Source organism: Ambystoma mexicanum, chromosome 1p (assembly GCF_040938575.1).
Source record: "Ambystoma mexicanum isolate Mex_15411 chromosome 1p, UKY_AmexF1_1, whole genome shotgun sequence".
Classification (NCBI taxonomy): domain Eukaryota; kingdom Metazoa; phylum Chordata; class Amphibia; order Caudata; family Ambystomatidae; genus Ambystoma; species Ambystoma mexicanum.
The window spans coordinates 514216920-514236263 of NC_090921.1; positions in this window are offsets into that span (position 1 = coordinate 514216920).

The window sequence follows — 19344 nt, forward strand, 5'->3', positions numbered from 1 at the left end:
GGGTGGGGGTGGTGGGAGACATGGGTGGGGGCCTGGTGGAGGGTGCCCCTGCACTGCTGGGGGGTGGGGGTGGTGGGAGACATGGGTGGGGGCCTGCTGGCAGGTGCCCCACAGTGCTGGGGGGTGGGGATGGTGGGGAACATGAGTTGGACATGGGTGGGGGCCTGCTGGCACGTGCCCCACAGTGCTGGGGGGCGGGGGTGGTGGGGAACATGAGTTGGACATGGGTGGGGGCCTGCTGGCAGGTGCCCTACAGTGCTGGGGGGTGGGGGTGTTGGGGACATGAGTTGGACATGGGTGGGGGCCTGCTGGCAGGTGCCCCACAGTGCTGGGGGGTGGTGGGGAAAATGAGTTGGACATGGGTGGGGGCCTGCTGGCAGGTGCCCCACAGTGCTGGGGGGTGGGGGTGGTGGGGAACATGAGTTGGACATGGGTGGGGGCCTGCTGGCAGGTGCCCCACAGTGCTGGGGGGTGGGGCTGGTGGGAGACATGGGTGGGGGCCTGGTGGAGGGTGCCCCTGCACTGCTGGGGGGTGGGGGTGGTGGGAGACATGGGTGGGGGCCTGCTGGCAGGTGCCCCACAGTGCTGGGGGGGTGGGGATGGTGGGGAACATGAGTTGGACATGGGTGGGGGCCTGCTGGCAGGTGCCCCACAGTGCTGGGGGGTGGGGGTGGTGGGAGACATGGGTGGGGGCCTGGTGGAGGGTGCCCCTGGTGGCCGGGGTTGCAGGGGGACATGCGTTGGTGGGCAGTAGTGCAAGTTGACATGTGGGTTGGCTGGGGGCATGGCCATGGTGGATGGGGTGCCTGCAGGACATGTGCAGGGTAGGCCCCTGTGGTGTGAGCCACCTGCAGGGGCCGTGGAGGGTGTAGAGGGAACACCTGGGAGGACCCACACGTGCAATTCACGTGTGGTGCTCCCCGCGCACCCCTGTAATACACGTACCCTGATGGAATCGCGTGTGAATTTTCCAGCGCACCCCGAAATACACGTAGCCTGGACATTCGCGTGTGGAACTTCCCGCGCACCCCTGTAATACACGTACCCTGATGGAATCGCGTGTGATACTTTCCGCGCAACCCTGATATGCACGTACCCCGCTCAATCGCATGTGTAACTTCCCGGGCAACCCCGAAATACACGTACCCCGCTCAATCGCATGTGTAACTTCCCGCGCAACCCCGAAATACACGTACCCCGCTCAATCGCGTGTGTAACTTCCAGCGCACCCCTGAAATACACGTACCCCCTCTCAATCGCGTGTGTAACTCCCTGCGCACCCCTGAAATACACGTACCCCGCTCAATCGCGTGTGTAACATCCCGCGCAACCCCGAAATACACGTACCCCGCTCAATCGCGTGTGTAACTTCCCGCGCACCCCGAAATACACGTAGCCTGGACATTCGCGTGTGGAACTTCCCGCGCACCCCTGTAATACACGTACCCTGATGGAATCGCGTGTGATACTTTCCGCGCACCCCTGATATGCACGTACCCCGCTCAATCGCGTGTGTAACTTCCCGCGCAACCCCGAAATACATGTACCCCGCTCAATCGCGTGTGTAACTTCCCGCGCACCCCGAAATACACGTACCCCGCTCAATCGCGTGTGTAACTTTCCGCGCACCCCCGAAATACACCTACCCCGCTCAATCGCATGTGTAACTTCCTGCGCACCCCCGAAATACACGTACCCCGCTCAATTGTGTGTGTAACTTCCCGCGCAACCCCGAAATACTCGTACCCCACTCAATCGCGTGTGTAACTTCCCGCGCACCCCCGAAATACACGTGCCCCGCTCAATCGCGTGTGTAACTTCCCGCGCACCCCCAAAATACATGTACCCCACTCAATCGCGTGTGTAACTTCCCGCGCACCCCCGAAATACACGTACCCCGCTCAATCGCGTGTGTAACTTCCCGCGCACCCCCGAAATACACGTGTCCCGCTCGCACAGGCCCAATTGCTGTATGTTGCCAATTTTGTAATGCGCACGGACGCTACCGCCTGCCTTCGTGTGGCGGAAGTGTTTCGGCATGTGCGTGTCTTTGGCTGTGCGTGGCTTTGCCCTATTCGATTCCATGAATACGTGTGGTTCAAGTGCGTGTGGGCGTTCCGTCTGGTTCCCTGCAGTACATACCCAGTTACGCCCTTATTTTTGCGCGTTGTTCCCCATTCTGCGCGTTACGCCCCGTGTTCCGCCCACTTTCTGGTGTATGCGACGAGGTTGTGCGTTTTCACTGTGCGCGTCGCGCACGCCTTTCGGGATGTTGCAGTGACGTGTAGGCCATACACGGGCTTGGTGCACATCCCGAGGAAAACACGCGCAGGGACTTCCATGAATCGGCCCCTGACACTCCCCAGCCCACAGCCTGAATCAAATAGTGTTCCGGTGCCCAAAATAGAGTGCCGATGGGGCCCACCGGCAAACACTGGCACAAATTAAGTACTGGGCTGCACACATCCCTGGTGGACCGTCCTCTCCATTCCAAACGAATCAGTGGTCTCTGCGTCCAACCCCCATCTCACAGATGCCTTGTTATTAGTGCATAGTGTTTGAATGTTAGCCAAGAGAAGTTTTGGCACACCCTTTTTTGCCAGCTCTAACCACAGTTTGGGACGTGACACGCTATCAAACGATTCGCAAAGATCAGCATATATTGCATGCACCGTAACTTGCTGTATGGTGACATATTTAGCTTGCGCTCAGCCTGAAACACTGGTCCACTGTGCCTATGCCGGGCTGAAACCCGGCTTGCAGACGATTTGTACAATTGCCATTACGGGACCATTGCTGCAGACCAGTTCGAAAAACCTTGGCATATATCTTCCCACGGTGTACAAAAGTGAAACAGGACTATAATTTCCCAGAATCTTGTTATCACCCTTGTTAAATAATGGTATAGTAATAGCTTCAGGCCAAGATTGTGGAGCAGCCCCCGTCTTGGCAACAAAGTCAAACATACGTTTCAATGGAGATGCCCAGATTCGGGGATCGTCCTTAAACAGATTGATGGGGACTCCATCGAGCCCTGGGGCTTTCCCACAACCAAGTTCTGTGATGGCATCTTCCGCCTCAGCAAATGAAAATATAATGGGGGGTCCCTCTGCCGTGCCCAATGTTATTTTGCTGGAGTGGATCTTGCATCTCATCCTGCCCTTTTAGTAAAGCTTATTAAGATGGTGATACCATTCAGCTGGGGGGCTGTGACTGATACAGGACCTACTACTATAAGCTTGTTACCACCAACAAGCCTCCAGAAATTAATCTTGTTACTGTTCACACTACAAGATAACAGTTCTTCCCATTTGTTTTTGGTGTATTGTTATTTCTAAGATGCAGTCACTGCCTTATATTTATCCTGGCGATTCCTTAAATAGGGCTTGTCAATCGACGTTGCGTTTTTAATATAAGAGACTAGAGCATTCTTAGCCAACTGCCAATCTTCATCAGACCAGCCCCTGTTACCCAAATTGCACATTCTAATTTTTCCCGCTGGTTTGACGAACAAATAAAATAGGGACTTCATCATATCAGTATACATATTCCCCTACCCTACTAAGCTCACGGTCAGCGATACAGATACCCACTATGCTAGATTTGATACTGGAATAAATGCTCGGCTTGGTCACACTCAGATCCATTGATGACCATTTTATCGCTTTTTTAGAATGGCCTGATATTGTGGGCAGACTCCCACCCCTCCAATCACTTGGCCTTCTGCCCTACCCCCTCACAGAGGGCTCATCACACAGCTTAGAGGATAGTGGTCACTATCACTATGTTTGATTACCTCCATCCTGTTTACTAAATCCCAGTCGGCCAAGCTAATCAAAACATTGTCTATTCGTGAGCTGCCTTGATGCCCTACATACGTGACACCGGCAGACTTATCCGGAAAAACCCTTCCATTACATGAGCGCAAACCTGCCTCGTACAATAACCTGGCCACCTCAGTAGCACCAGGGTGAAGCCTATTAGGCTTGAGTGATTCCAGGGGGGGAATCCCAAACGCTACAGCTTGGTCTTCTCAAAGACCGTCCAGCACTTCCACCGGTTCGTATTGAACATTGAGATCCCGCATTGCCAAAATTATGGGCATATATTTTGTAGGTGTCTGACGGTTCTTACTTATGCTGCACTTTGCCTTGAGGCTTTCCAGTGGAATTCTTCCATTGAGTCTATTATAAATATAAAAAATCACCAGTTGCCTCCCATTCCCACTGGTCGCCTTGAGGCACAAAAGATCTACTGGTCCCGAACGGATCACTTTGACAGAGAGGTCTATAGTTGGGCTGACCAATATTGCCAGCCCTCCCTTCGGTCTGCCCTTAGGGCCTTTAGATGCACTCAGTCAAAAAGAGCTAAAGCCCTGCAGCTCAAAGGTGTTCAATGCCCATGTCTCCTGTAGACAAACAAGGTCAAATTGGTGGATACATCTGGCCCAATCAGAGTCCAGCAATAGTTTTTAAACCCCAGCCACTTGCCATGACAGCCCTCTCAATTCTACTTTGGTCTGGCTCTCTACTGGCCTTAGTAGTTCCTGTACGACGATAGGTGATTTCATACCACTAGTCTCAGACAGTCGTTCTACTCCATACCATCCCTCCGCCCATCCTGTACTTGTCCCACGTGACATATTCAACCTGATGAGGGGATTTATGGGATTAGAATTTGACAGTGGGCCTTTGACAACGCAATAGACAACCAAGTCTGTATTCTCCAAGAGGATTTGAATGAAATCCTTATTTATCCTGGGTATCCTACCTCTCACACAGTGATGGATGTCCTCCCGAATTATAGATTTACTGCCTCTGAGGTGACGCAACCAATGTATAGGTTTGTTGACCAGGGATGATTGCTCTGCAAAATATCAAAATATGCCACTGTTCACTGGGGCCTGCATGGTTGAACCCCTGGATAGCCCTTTGACCCTCGCCACAGACTTCTTTGCCATGATACCAGTCATGGTGAAAATGCCCTGTTGAGGCCCGTGTTCCACTTGCTGTACACTCCTGGTCTCTGGGGCCTTGAACAGTTTAGATACTTCTCTCTGCAAGTTCAACACTTCTTCTATAATACTTCTCAAAGCAACCTCTATCTCTCAAGGATACCAACCATTACAAATACAAATATTCCTGATTTTCTTGCTGCTTCGTAATGGACTTGGAGTCCTAGACCTGATAGCATTAGCCTGCACTTCGATTGTACAGGCGGTTTGTACCCCATTTGTTTGAGTAGCCTTCCCCCTGCTCTTCCTTGCCTCTCTCTTTTTCCCCCCTGCTCCCATTCTTCCATCACGTCCTGTGACACAGCTTCCTCACTCAGTGCTTGAAAACAATTGGACGGACGAATATCAGACGCAATCAGAGGAGACTTAGTGGCGGTAATTATTGTTAGGCAGAAACCTGTGCAGTTCCCTTGGGGAACACTGCAAAAGATTTAAGACTACAGGTATAGCAGTAAACCCACTTGGTAGCAGTCTGCACCACCCAGATTTACCTGGTAGCTGTGGCTGAGCAGTCAGACTTCCCTCAAGAAGAGTTAGGCAGTATGCAAAGTATACACAATATGTACTCAGACACAATAGCACAAGCAAACACTGACCAGAGCTTGGTTTCAAAAGTATATAGTTATTTATTTTTAAGAACACATAAGTTGAAAACACTCTAGCAAAATATAGTAAAACACTCTAAACTCAGTTATATGGAAAGCAGTCTCAATCCTTATTCCTATCTAGACAACTCTAGGTTAACACCACATAATTCAAACAGAGGTGAGCGCTTAACGCTAGATGACACTCTAGTAGGTAAAAAGAAGGGAGAAGGAGCAGAATTAGGATAAACACACCACTCTAAGGTTAAGAACACTTTTTGTAAGCTCAAAGAAGCACAAAGTCACAGGTGAGCAAAAAGTCACTAAGCAGGGCCCACTCTTAGAGCAGACAGAGCGAAAACGTGCCCAAGATCACACAGTTGGTAGGGATTCAGAGTCTTGCAAAAGAGTTCGGAAAAGGGTTAGAGAGGCTTAGAAAGTTTAGCCAAAGTGTCCCAGGCAATCCCAGGATCGAAAGCCGGGGGTTAAAACTACCCCGTACAGTCGGTGGCAAGGGAAGCCAGGCGGAACACGGTACCTTAACGGAAAGGATCCTCCAGCGGGGGCAGTTGTTCCAGGCAGTGGCAGCAAGGCTCGACGTCGGTCAGGGGAGAAGAAGATCTCGCTGAAGAGCAGAAGAAGAAGGTCGTTGCACTGCCCGGGAAGAAACCAGCCGCGGAGTCCTCCGGTTAAAGGGTTGTACCGACTTTCGCGGTTGGGGTAAAAAGTGGTGGGTATTCCGGTTGCCGGGGTGCTTGGCACTGGCAAGGCGGCCACGAGATACCTCGAAGAGCGGAAAGAAGGTGAAAACTGGTTGTCCCCACCAGTCAAGGGAAGGAGCCACTCCGTTAAGAGTTCTCCTCGGTCGTCGGGAAAAGTGGTGAGATGGTTCAGCAGGGCTCCACCGGCGGTGTCGTCGTAGCAGATCAGCTCAGCTCGTCCCTCGTTGGATTCTTAGGTCCTGTGGCGACTTCTGAAGTTCCAGTCCCCAAAGCCCTGCTTTTATGCAGCAAACCCCCATTCACCCAGCCTAGCTGTCACTCAAACATGCTAAGTGGTGAGCCGGCCGGCTCACCACTTGGGCCAATCAGGACGGAGTGCGACTTGAGTTACCTAGGTAACTCAGTCCAGGGTGCCTAAATCCCCCTCCACCCCCCCTAAGTACCCCAGACAGAGTGGCACCACTTTGGAGGGCTTCTGTGGAGAAGCCCGCCAAAAGTGGGACAAAGGGCTCCACTTTGGGTCAGAGTTACAGCGGCGAATGCCAACGCCATTTTAGCATCAAGTTTTGGCAAAAAATCCCAACCGGAGTTATAATAATAAATATATAAACCGGCGGTATGTTTAAGGCTACCGTAAATAAATAATTAAATGTGTTAGCCTAAAACAATGGGGAATCCCATAGGAAAATATTCGCGGTCGAATATAAAACGTAGTTTCCACTGCCACCAGCCAAAACTCGATCAGGGGGGACGGAGACGTGCCCCCTCGACTAACAGACCCTGGGGCAATCGAATTGCCCCAGCCAGTACGTCCACAATATGATGGTTTGTACTGGTTCTGTTCAGGATTTAAGACTAGTAAAGTCTTTGGTGACTTTACATGCCCTGGGAGACAGTAGTCAGTCCCAGGGTATGGAGTCTATGTTGGGGAGTCCCTAGGACACCCCTGGGTTACGGCACAGAGGGTGCTGTGTAACCCACATCACAAAAATATATGAGGCCCTATGGAGTAAAAGACCCCATAGCCCATTCAACACAAGGTTTAACCAAGAACACACTTCAAACATGTCCAAGAGTGAGGGAAAAAGAGTCTCACTCTTGGCAGGAGAGAAAAATAAACCCAGAAAATCCAGCAAAGCTGCTGGGGGACTCAATAGGTAGGGAAATTCAGCCTAAACAGAGAATTCTCCCTAACACTCGCCCCCCCCCAGACTAAGGGACAGGAGGATTTAATCCACTCCTGGATGAACCTCATACCTCTAGTCGATGATATACATCCTAGAGAGTCCATCAGCATTTTGATGGTGACACCCTGACCTGTGCTCAATGGTGAAATCAAACCCTTGCAGGCAGATTGACCATCTCAATAGTTTTGGATTTTCCCCTTTCATTTGCATTAACCATCTCAAGGGTTGGTGGTCAGTCTGAATAACAAAAGTAGAACCATACAAGTATGGCCTAAACTTCTTCAGTGCCCACACAATAGCAAAGCATTCTCTTTCGATAGTTGCCCACCTTGTCTCAGGATCCTTCAGTTTCCTACTGATGAAGCAAATGGGGTGCTCCCTACCCTTCTCATCTAGTTGGCTTAGAACTGCACCTATACCTACATTGGAAGCATCAGTTTGTACAATGAAAGTTTGGTGGTAGTCAGGAGCTCTTAACACTGGAGCTTGGCAAAGAGCTCTCTTCAGTTTTTCAAAGGCCTGATTGCACTCCTCATTCCATTTTACCTTTTTAGGGAATTTGGGAGAGGAGATTACATTCAGTGGAGAAGCTATGGTCCCATAGTTCTCAATGAAATTCCTGTAATACCCAGTGAGGCCTAGGAAAGCTCTCACTTGGGTTTGAGTAGTTGGTGTTGTCCAATTTTGCACAGCTTCAATCTTGCTGAGCAAAGGCCTTATTTCTCCACCTCCTACCTCATGTCCAAGGTAGACCACCTTACTTTGACCGATCTGGCACTTGCTGGCTTTGATTGTCAAATGGGCCTGTTCAAGGGCCTGCAACACATGTCCTAGGTGGTTCACATGCTCCTCCCAGGAGTGGCTGAAGACTGCAATGTTATCCAAGTATGCCATGCAGAAGTCTTCCATCCCAGCTAGAACTTGGTTCACCATCCTTTGGAATGTGGCAGGTGCATTTTTTAGTCCAAAAGGCATGACCTTAAACTGGTACAAGCCAACTGGGGTTGAAAATGCAGTTTTCTCCTTGGCATGGTCTGTCAGGGCTATTTGCCAATAGCCTGACGTCAGGTCAAATGTGCTGAGGTACTTGGCTGCACCAAGTTTATCCACCAACTCATCTGTCCTGGGCAAAGGGTGGGCATCAGTCTTGGTGACTGCATTTAGAGCTCTATAGTCCACACAGAATCTCAAGTCTTTGGATCCTGCCTTTGGTACTAACACAACTGGGCTAGACCATGGACTAGTAGAGGGCTCTATTACCCCGAGATCAAGCATCTTCTTGACCTCTCCTTTGATGTGGGTTCTGATATGTTCTGACATTCTGTATCCTCTGCTTTTGACTGGCAGACAGTCACCAGTGAGTATCTCATGCTGGCCCCAAGGGGTCAAGCCTGGTGACAGTGAGAACAGGGAGGCAAACTGATTTAACATAGATTTGCACTCCTCTTGTTGCTCAGGTGTCAGGTCTGAAGAGAGATTGACTCCTTCAACTTTTTCATCTAAAGGCACACCTCTGAGGAGATCAGGGAGAGATTCACTCTCTTCTTCCTCTGCAGCTGAAGCTAGAAGCAAGGCTCCTACATCAGGTCTGGAGATGTATGCTTTTAGTCGGTTGGTGTGGAAGACTCTAGGAGCTTCCCTGGGTCTGCCCAGATCCACCAGATAGTTGACCTCTCCAAGTTTTCCCACAATCTTGAAGGGTCCCATCCATTTGTCTTGCAAGGCCCTCTGCCTTGTTGGGAGCATAACTAGAACTAGCTGGTCTTGAGTAAACTCAACCATGTTAGCCTTCTGGTCGTGCCAATGTTTGACCAGAGCTTGACCAGCTTTCAAGTTGTCACTTGCTTCTGCCATCATGTGTGACATTCTCCTCCGGAGACCTATCACATAGTCAGTCACTCTGACTGGCTTGAGGGGAGGAGCACCTTCCAATCCCTCCTTAATCAGGGCCAATGGACCTCTGACTGGATGGCCATAGAGAAGTTCAAAGGGAGAATAACCTACTCCCTCCTGAGGGACTTCTCTATAAGCAAAGAGAAGGCATGGCAGTAGAAGGTCCCACTTTTTCTTAAGGGGTTCTTCTAAAGCACCTATCATGCTCTTCATGGTTCTGTTAAACCTTTCAACCAACCCGTTTGTCTGAGGGTGGTATGCGGTTGAGAACTTGTAGGTAACCCCACAGGTTTTCCACATGGCTTTCATGTAGTGGGACATAAAGTTTGACCCCCTGTCAGAGATTACCTCCTTAGGAAACCCAACCCTGGTAAAAATACCAAGGAGGGCCTTAGCCACAGCCGGAGCTGTAACAGTCCTCATAGGAATTGCCTCAGGGTACCTAGTAGCATGGTCTACTACAACAAGGATAAACCTGTTGCCTGAGGAGGTTGGGGGATCAAGGGGACCAACAATGTCAATCCCTACCCTCTCAAATGGGACTCCCACAACTGGGAGAGGCACTAAGGGTGCCACATTCTTGGAACCAACCTTACCAGAAGTCTGGCAGGTGTGGCAGCTCTTACAATATCTATCTACTTCAGCCCCCATCTTTGGCCAATAAAAGTAGAGGGAGAGCCTTTCCTTGGTCTTCTTGAAACTCAAGTGACCAGCCAAAGGTATCTCATGGGCTAGTTGCAAGAACTGTTGTCGGTTCTCTTGTGGGACTACAAGGCGTTTGTAGTCTCCAGGTTCAGACTCAGTCGGTTCACTGTAGAAGAGGCCATCTTCCCAGTGTAACCTATACTTCCCAGGCTCTTGCCCATCAGCCTGAGAAGCTGCCTGGTGGCGGAGACCTTCCAGAGTTGGACATTCTCTTTGCCCTTTACGAAAAGCTGCCCTGCTAGGCCCACCTTCTGCCAGTAAAGACTGCAGCTCAGGATGGTCCTCAGGGTCCAAATCTCCAATAAGGGTGGGGCCTCCTTCTAGCTCTTCCTCAGAGTCTAGCTCAACCACACAGGGTTGTACCTCCCTCTCAGCCTCAGCTGGAGGTAAAGTTACAGGTGTAACTTTGGACAACCTAGGGGAAGTCCTTGTTGGAAGCACTGGAGTGCTTGCTGCTGGCTTTTTCCTAGGAGTCTTGGGTTGCCCCTTTGCTCCTGATCTGGTAGTTACTGCAGTAAGTTGCTCCAGTGGGAGAGGAGTGATTTCTGTCATCATCTCCTGAGATAACCCTCGCAGGGTTTTCTCTCTTGCAGGTTTTGTGAGCTCCTGTAACCTTTTGCTAGGTGGTCTGGGGGTATGTGACACAACTCCAAGAGCTTTGAGGTCATTACCCAACAGAACCCTACCTGGCACTTCACATTGTACACTGACAGGTATTTTTACAGCCATATCATTACATTGGATGAGAACTGGTAACTGGGGACACATCTGCACAGGCCCACCAGCTAACTTGGTGAGGCATTTGGGTGCCTTAGCAACATCCTCTGCCTTGAAAAATGATTCATCCACCACAGTTATGCTGGCCCCAGTGTCCCTAATGGCAGGAGTCTCCTGACCATTCACCTGGACACTGTCCTTATAATACTCTTTAGTATTATCTGGGATAGAGTTATAGACATCTAAATTCTGTTGTTCCCACAACCCCAGAGAGACTAAAGAAACACTAGCTGAGACTCCAGTGGGTTCATCAGCTAGTAATAGAAAGTTTCCACTTGCCATATGTACTTCCTCTTCTGGAGCGAAGGCTAAGGAGGCAAGCTGGACCCCTGAAGGTTTACCCTTACATCTGGGATCTCCTTTCACATGGTCAGTAGCCTTACAAACAAAGCATGAGCCAAAGGCTTGCTGGAATGGAGGCTTGTTCTGACCTCCTTCTGGTCTGGGACCAGAAGGTACACTAGCCTGATTTGGTTTCCCTGGTGGCTTACCCTTATAGTTTTGTTTGGGGCCCTCTTTGGAATTTGTAGTATTAGAATTCTCTTTGGAGTCCTTTTTAGGCTGTTTTTCCCCATCCTTCTTCTGAGTTACCCCAGAATCCTTGTGGGTGACCCTGTTGGCAACCCACAAGTCAGCAGCCTTAGCTAGTTTCCGGGAATCTAATTCCCTGGAATCAGCCAAGTGTTGTCTGAGCTCAGGAGAGCAGGCATCATAAATAGTCTCCAACATAAACAAATTCTTCATACCTTCATAAGTGTTCACCTTGTAACCCTTAATCCATCCCTCTAAGTTTTTCAACCCTTCACTCACCCAGGTAGCCCAAGGGGTACCATCATGCTTTTTGAGGCTCCTAAACCTCTTAAGATACTGGGAAGGGGTCTTCCCAAACCTAGCTATTAAAGCTAGCTTCACACATTCATAGTCCTTCTTATCCTCCTCCCCCATCCCCATTACCACATCAGTTGCAACAGGGGGAAGCCTAGAGAACAACCAGGGGAGTAAGTCATTTCCTGTGATGTTCTGGAGCCCATGATTATATTCAAACAGAGACAACCAATCCAACACATCCAACTTAGGCTCATACATACCAACCAATTCTTTAGGCATCCGGGGTCTTTTAGGACTGGAACTTCTAGAGGAGCCAGAGAGAGAAGCATTCTCAACAGATAATTTCTTCATTTCTAAGTCATACTTGAGCTCCATTTCCCTTAGCCTTAGTTCTTTGTCAGTTTGAGCATTAAGTTTCTTATACTCCAATTCTAGTTTCATTTTCTCCAGTTCAAAGTACTGAGGACTAAATGTGGGACCTGGTAAAGGTCCAGTAGGTACAGCAGGTAGAGCAGGCAGAGGCCTAGGGGGGACAGTCACAACAGCCTCACCCTCCTCTTCTGACTCTTCCTCAGAATCATCAACATTTTGCTCCATGTTAACTTCAATACTGTCATCTACAGTTGCTGGAGTGGTAGGTTCCTCTGAACCATCACCCAGACTTTGGTTAGCTAACAATCTTTCAATCAGCTCCATTTTCTTGCCCTTAGTCAGGAGATCCTTATGTTTACAGAGCACTCTTAAACAATCAGCAGTTTTGGCTGCAAGGGACTCTTGACTATAGCTTTCTATAACTGACATGTTAGAGGATTACTTTTACAGTGCTAAGCTTTGTGGTTAGTTGCACTAAGGTATCTAGAGCACAATAAAATGTATACTCAATACAAATCCCACCGCTGTACACCAGTGTTAGGCAGAAACCTGTGCAGTTCCCTTGGGGAACACTGCAAAAGATTTAAGACTACAGGTATAGCAGTAAACCCACTTGGTAGCAGTCTGCACCACCCAGATTTACCTGGTAGCTGTGGCTGAGCAGTCAGACTTCCCTCAAGAAGAGTTAGGCAGTATGCAAAGTATACACAATATGTACTCAGACACAATAGCACAAGCAAACACTGACCAGAGCTTGGTTTCAAAAGTATATAGTTATTTATTTTTAAGAACACATAAGTTGAAAACACTCTAGCAAAATATAGTAAAACACTCTAAACTCAGTTATATGGAAAGCAGTCTCAATCCTTATTCCTATCTAGACAACTCTAGGTTAACACCACATAATTCAAACAGAGGTGAGCGCTTAACGCTAGATGACACTCTAGTAGGTAAAAAGAAGGGAGAAGGAGCAGAATTAGGATAAACACACCACTCTAAGGTTAAGAACACTTTTTGTAAGCTCAAAGAAGCACAAAGTCACAGGTGAGCAAAAAGTCACTAAGCAGGGCCCACTCTTAGAGCAGACAGAGCAAAAACGTGCCCAAGATCACACAGTTGGTAGGGATTCAGAGTCTTGCAAAAGAGTTCGGAAAAGGGTTAGAGAGGCTTAGAAAGTTTAGCCAAAGTGTCCCAGGCAATCCCAGGATCGAAAGCCGGGGGTTAAAACTACCCCGTACAGTCGGTGGCAAGGGAAGCCAGGCGGAACACGGTACCTTAACGGAAAGGATCCTCCAGCGGGGGCAGTTGTTCCAGGCAGTGGCAGCAAGGCTCGACGTCGGTCAGGGGAGAAGAAGATCTCGCTGAAGAGCAGAAGAAGAAGGTCGTTGCACTGCCCGGGAAGAAACCAGCCGCGGAGTCCTCCGGTTAAAGGGTTGTACCGACTTTCGCGGTTGGGGTAAAAAGTGGTGGGTATTCCGGTTGCCGGGGTGCTTGGCACTGGCAAGGCGGCCACGAGATACCTCGAAGAGCGGAAAGAAGGTGAAAACTGGTTGTCCCCACCAGTCAAGGGAAGGAGCCACTCCGTTAAGAGTTCTCCTCGGTCGTCGGGAAAAGTGGTGAGATGGTTCAGCAGGGCTCCACCGGCGGTGTCGTCGTAGCAGATCAGCTCAGCTCGTCCCTCGTTGGATTCTTAGGTCCTGTGGCGACTTCTGAAGTTCCAGTCCCCAAAGCCCTGCTTTTATGCAGCAAACCCCCATTCACCCAGCCTAGCTGTCACTCAAACATGCTAAGTGGTGAGCCGGCCGGCTCACCACTTGGGCCAATCAGGACGGAGTGCGACTTGAGTTACCTAGGTAACTCAGTCCAGGGTGCCTAAATCCCCCTCCACCCCCCCTAAGTACCCCAGACAGAGTGGCACCACTTTGGAGGGCTTCTGTGGAGAAGCCCGCCAAAAGTGGGACAAAGGGCTCCACTTTGGGTCAGAGTTACAGCGGCGAATGCCAACGCCATTTTAGCATCAAGTTTTGGCAAAAAATCCCAACCGGAGTTATAATAATAAATATATAAACCGGCGGTATGTTTAAGGCTACCGTAAATAAATAATTAAATGTGTTAGCCTAAAACAATGGGGAATCCCATAGGAAAATATTCGCGGTCGAATATAAAACGTAGTTTCCACTGCCACCAGCCAAAACTCGATCAGGGGGGACGGAGACGTGCCCCCTCGACTAACAGACCCTGGGGCAATCGAATTGCCCCAGCCAGTACGTCCACAATATGATGGTTTGTACTGGTTCTGTTCAGGATTTAAGACTAGTAAAGTCTTTGGTGACTTTACATGCCCTGGGAGACAGTAGTCAGTCCCAGGGTATGGAGTCTATGTTGGGGAGTCCCTAGGACACCCCTGGGTTACGGCACAGAGGGTGCTGTGTAACCCACATCACAAAAATATATGAGGCCCTATGGAGTAAAAGACCCCATAGCCCATTCAACACAAGGTTTAACCAAGAACACACTTCAAACATGTCCAAGAGTGAGGGAAAAAGAGTCTCACTCTTGGCAGGAGAGAAAAATAAACCCAGAAAATCCAGCAAAGCTGCTGGGGGACTCAATAGGTAGGGAAATTCAGCCTAAACAGAGAATTCTCCCTAACAATTATACTAGGAAAACCCGTTGTAGCAGTATCAGAACCAGGTGCACTACATGCTTGATCACAAGCTGCTTTAGTCAAATCGATGGACGAATGGTAGACTCTCCATACTCTGCTCCCTCTGAGTGGGGCAGCATTCCTTCTGCTTGGTCACCACATTTTTCAACTCCCAATTTCGGAAAAAACATAGATGTGTGGAGGGGGTGGTATTCTATGGGCCCCGGCCCCGGACATGTGGCTGGACCAGAAATTGGGATAACATAGTTGTTACCTTCGCCCTGGGCGGGGGGGGGGGGGTTAACCCTAAAATCATCCAGAGGGTTGGCTGCTTGTTTGCACCTGGCAATATAAGGCCCATTCCTTGTGGCAGATGATATGCAGGGCCTTTTCTCCTCAGAATCTGACAACATGGCTGAAAGGTCGGGTGCAGTAAAAACCACACTACAGCTAATATTCAATGGCTATCCTCCGGTTACCACAACAGCATTTTTCTTTATATAGATAGTGTCAATGGCTTCAATATCACCTAGGAGATCCTTGATCTCTGTGATAAGAACATTTACATTGTTGATGGGCTTAAAAAGCTTGAACAGTTTATTGTGGCCTTTGACTGGGGAAATTGGATTAATGGCTTTACTTTTCCCCATGATTTACAATGTCCAGACATAGCACCTACTATGAAAAAACTTATCTTGAAGCAACTTCAGTTGTTGACATTTGTCGCATAATGTAGGTGAAACGCGTAGGCACCTTTTTTAATTTCTAGATAGATTACCATGAGCATGTCCTCCTAATTCCTGCTAAGCGGAAATACATGTATTAGTTTTTGCCACACCTTTTCTACTTCCATGCTCTTAACAGAAGTCTCAGATCAGAGACCCTTTTTCAAAAGCTTCTATGAAACATAAGATAGCCATTATCAGAAGAGAAGATCCAGTACTGACCCAAATTAAAGGGTAATTCTGCTGACACCTGCCCCAAGTCTTTATTACCAGACATGGCACTTGGCGAAATCAAGCGATAATATCTGAAATAGGATCAAACATTGTCAGAACTAATTGAGTGATTCAGGGGTTTGCAACCTTTGGCTCGCCAGTGTCTTTGGACTACTATTCCCATCAGTCCTTGCAGATCCCCCATGCCCCAATGCTAGGAAAATACATGTAGTTTTTTGGGGATTGTAGATCAGTGCAGCCATCCCAGTCATGAGAAAAAAACTAAAAATGTTAACTACTTCCAGCTATCACTGGTGTGTTGAACGCAATCAGTAGTTACGACAAAGAGAGTACCTACAATGGAGCATGGTTACCTTTTCTTCAGCGTATTAATGGCCTAACCTGCCCCTAATAAAAGGTCCCCATGAAGTACAGAGAAGAGGTTTTAATTCCTGTGATATCTTCTGAAAATAATCTTGAAAACAGTTATTTCCTGGATCAGCAAAAAATACCCTCCAGAATATCACAGGAAGGAGACAAAATGGCCCGTAAGGAAACACTAACAGGCCGATTCATGGAATAATTAGCGCGGCACAAGTGGGCAAAAACGTGCGAATCGCAGTGGAATAGCGAAAATCGCAGTGCAAGTGCGAAAATCGCACGAAAAGCAGTGCACGTCGATTCATGGAAGGCCGTGCGCGAGAAAACCAGCGGATGTGCGATAAAAAAGTGCGCCGCGCACGTTGGCGCACAGGCCATCTAACAGCGTGCGCCAGGTCACAGCGCAAATCGCACAGGCCACAGTGAAATTCGCACATAGCGCGGCGCACGCAACAAAAGTAGGCGGAACACGGGCGTAACACTCGGAATGGGGAACAACTTGCAAAAACGTGGGCGTCACGGGGGAAGTACAGGGCACAAGTGCGCGGAACGCCCACACGCTCGCCTACAACACGTATTCATGGACTAGAATAGGGCAAAAAAGCGCACGCTCAAACCAGCGCACAGGCACAAACACGACCGCCACAAGAAAGCAGGCGCTAGCGTCTCTGCGGCTGTAAGAAATGTGCGCCAAAAGGTGCGCCAACAAATAGCACCTATATACTGCCATGATGAATGTCCTATACTGTGGCCCTCCAGGACAAATGACGTGCAAAGGGGTACCCACAAACACGGACACCCGCTGACAAAAAATACGTGTGCGTGTATACCGGGGTGCGCGGGAAGTCTCACACGCGATTTCAGCAGGGTACAACTTCACGCGATCGGGCCTGGGGGAGCGGGCTACGTGTATTACAGGGGTTCGCGTGAAGTTTTTCACGCGATCGGGCCTGGGGGAGCGGGCTACGTGTATATCAGGGGTTCGCGTGAAGTTTTTCACGCGATCGGGCCTGGGGGAGCGGGCTACGTGTATTACAGGGGTTCGCGTGAAGTTCCTCACGCGATCGGGCCTGGGGGAGCGGGCTACGTGTATTTCAGGGGTTCGCGTGAAGTTTGTCACGCGATCGGGCCTGGGGGAGCGGGCTACGTGTATTTCAGGGGTTCCCGTGAAGTTTTTCACGCGATCGGGCCTGGGGGAGCGGGCTACGTGTATCTCAGGGGTTCGCGTGAAGTTTTTCACGCGATTAGCCAGGGTACGTGTATTTCAGGGGTGCGCGGGAAGTTCCACACGCGAATATACTGGGCGCGTGTATTTCAGGTGTGCGCGGGAAGTTCCACACGCGATTCCATCAGGTTAGGTGTATTTCAGGGGTGCGCGGGAAGTCCCACACGCGATTCCATCAGGGTACGTGTATTTCAGTGGTGCGCGGGAAGTCCCACACGCGATTACAGCAGGGTACGTGTATTTCAGGGGTGTGCGGGAAGTTCCACACGCGAATAGCCTGGGCGCGTGTATTTCAGGGGTGCGCGGGAAGTTCCACACGCGAATAGCCTGGGCGCGTGTATTTCAGGGGTGCGCGGGAAGTTCCACACGCGAATAGCCTGGGCGCGTGTATTTCAGGGGTGCGCGGGAAGTTCCACACGCGAATAGCCTGGGCGCGTGTATTTCAGGGGTGCGCGAGAAGTCCCACACGCGATTACAGCAGGGTACGTGTATTTCAGGGGTGCGCGGGAATTTCCACACGCGTATAGCCCGGGCGCGTGTATTTCAGGGGTGCGCAGGAAGTCCCACACGCGATTACAGCAGGGTACGTGTATTTCAGGGGTGCGCGGGAATTTCCACACGCGAATAGCCTGGGCGCGTGTATTTCAGGGGTGCGCGGGAATTATCACACGCGATTTGTCTTGGTACGTGTATTACAGGGGTGCGTGGGAAGTTACACACGCGATTAGGCTGGGTGGGTCCTCACAGGTGTTCCCTGTACACCCTCCACGGCCCCTGCAGGCAGCCCACAAAACAGGGGACTACCCTGCACACCTGCTCATGTCTCCCACCACCCCCACCCCCCAGCAGTGCATGGGCAGCCTCCACCAGGCCCCCACCCATGTCTCCCACCACCCCCACCCCCCAGCCACCAGGGGCACCCTCCACCAGGCCCCCACCCATGTCCCCTATCACCCCCACCCCCCGCCACCAGGGGCACCCTCCACCAGGCCCCCACCCATGTCCCCTATCACCCCCACCCCCCAGCAGTGCAGGGGCACCCTCCACCAGGCCCCCACCCATGTCCCCTATCACCCCCACCCCCCCAGTCACCAGGGGCAGCCTCCACCAGGCCCCCACTCATGTCTCCCACCACCCCCACCCCCCAGCAGTGCAGGGGCAGCCTCCACCAGGCCCCCACCCATGTCCCCTATCACCCCCACCCCCCAGCAGTGCAGGGGCACCCTCCACCAGGCCCCCACCCATGTCCCCTATCACCCCCACCCCCCCGCCACCAGGGGCACCCTCCACCAGGCCCCCACTCATGTCTCCCACCACTCCCACCCCCCCAGTCACCAGGGGCAGCCTCCACCAGGCCCCACCCATGTCCCCTATCACCCCCACCCCCCAGTCACCAGGGGCAGCCTCCACCAGGCCCCCACTCATGTCTCCCACCACCCCCACCCCCCAGCAGTGCAGGGGCAGCCTCCACCAGGCCCCCACCCATGTCCTCTATCACCCCCACCCCCCAGCAGTGCAGGGGCACCCTCCACCAGGCCCCCACCCATGTCCCCTATCACCCCCACCCCACCAGTCACCAGGGGCAGCCTCCACCAGGCCCCCACTCATGTCTCCCACCACCCCCACCCCCACAGTCACCAGGGGCACCCTCCACCAGGCCCCCACTCATGTCTCCCACCACCCCCACCCCCCAGCCACCAGGGGCATCCTCCACCAGGCCCCCACCCATGTCCCCTATCACCCCCGCCACCAGGGGCACCCTCCACCAGGCCCCCACTCATGTCTCCCACCACCCCCACCCCCCAGCAGTGCAGGGGCAGCCTCCACCAGGCCCCCACCCATGTCTCCCACCACCCCCACCCCCCAGTCACCAGGGGCAGCCTCCACCAGGCCCCCACTCATGTCTCCCACCACCCCCACCCCCAGCCACCAGGGGCACCCTCCACCAGGCCCCCACCCATGTCCCCTATCACCCCCACCCCCCAGCAGTGCAGGGGCACCCTCCACCAGGCCCCCACCCATGTCCCCTATCACCCCCACCCCCCCGCCACCAGGGGCACCCTCCACCAGG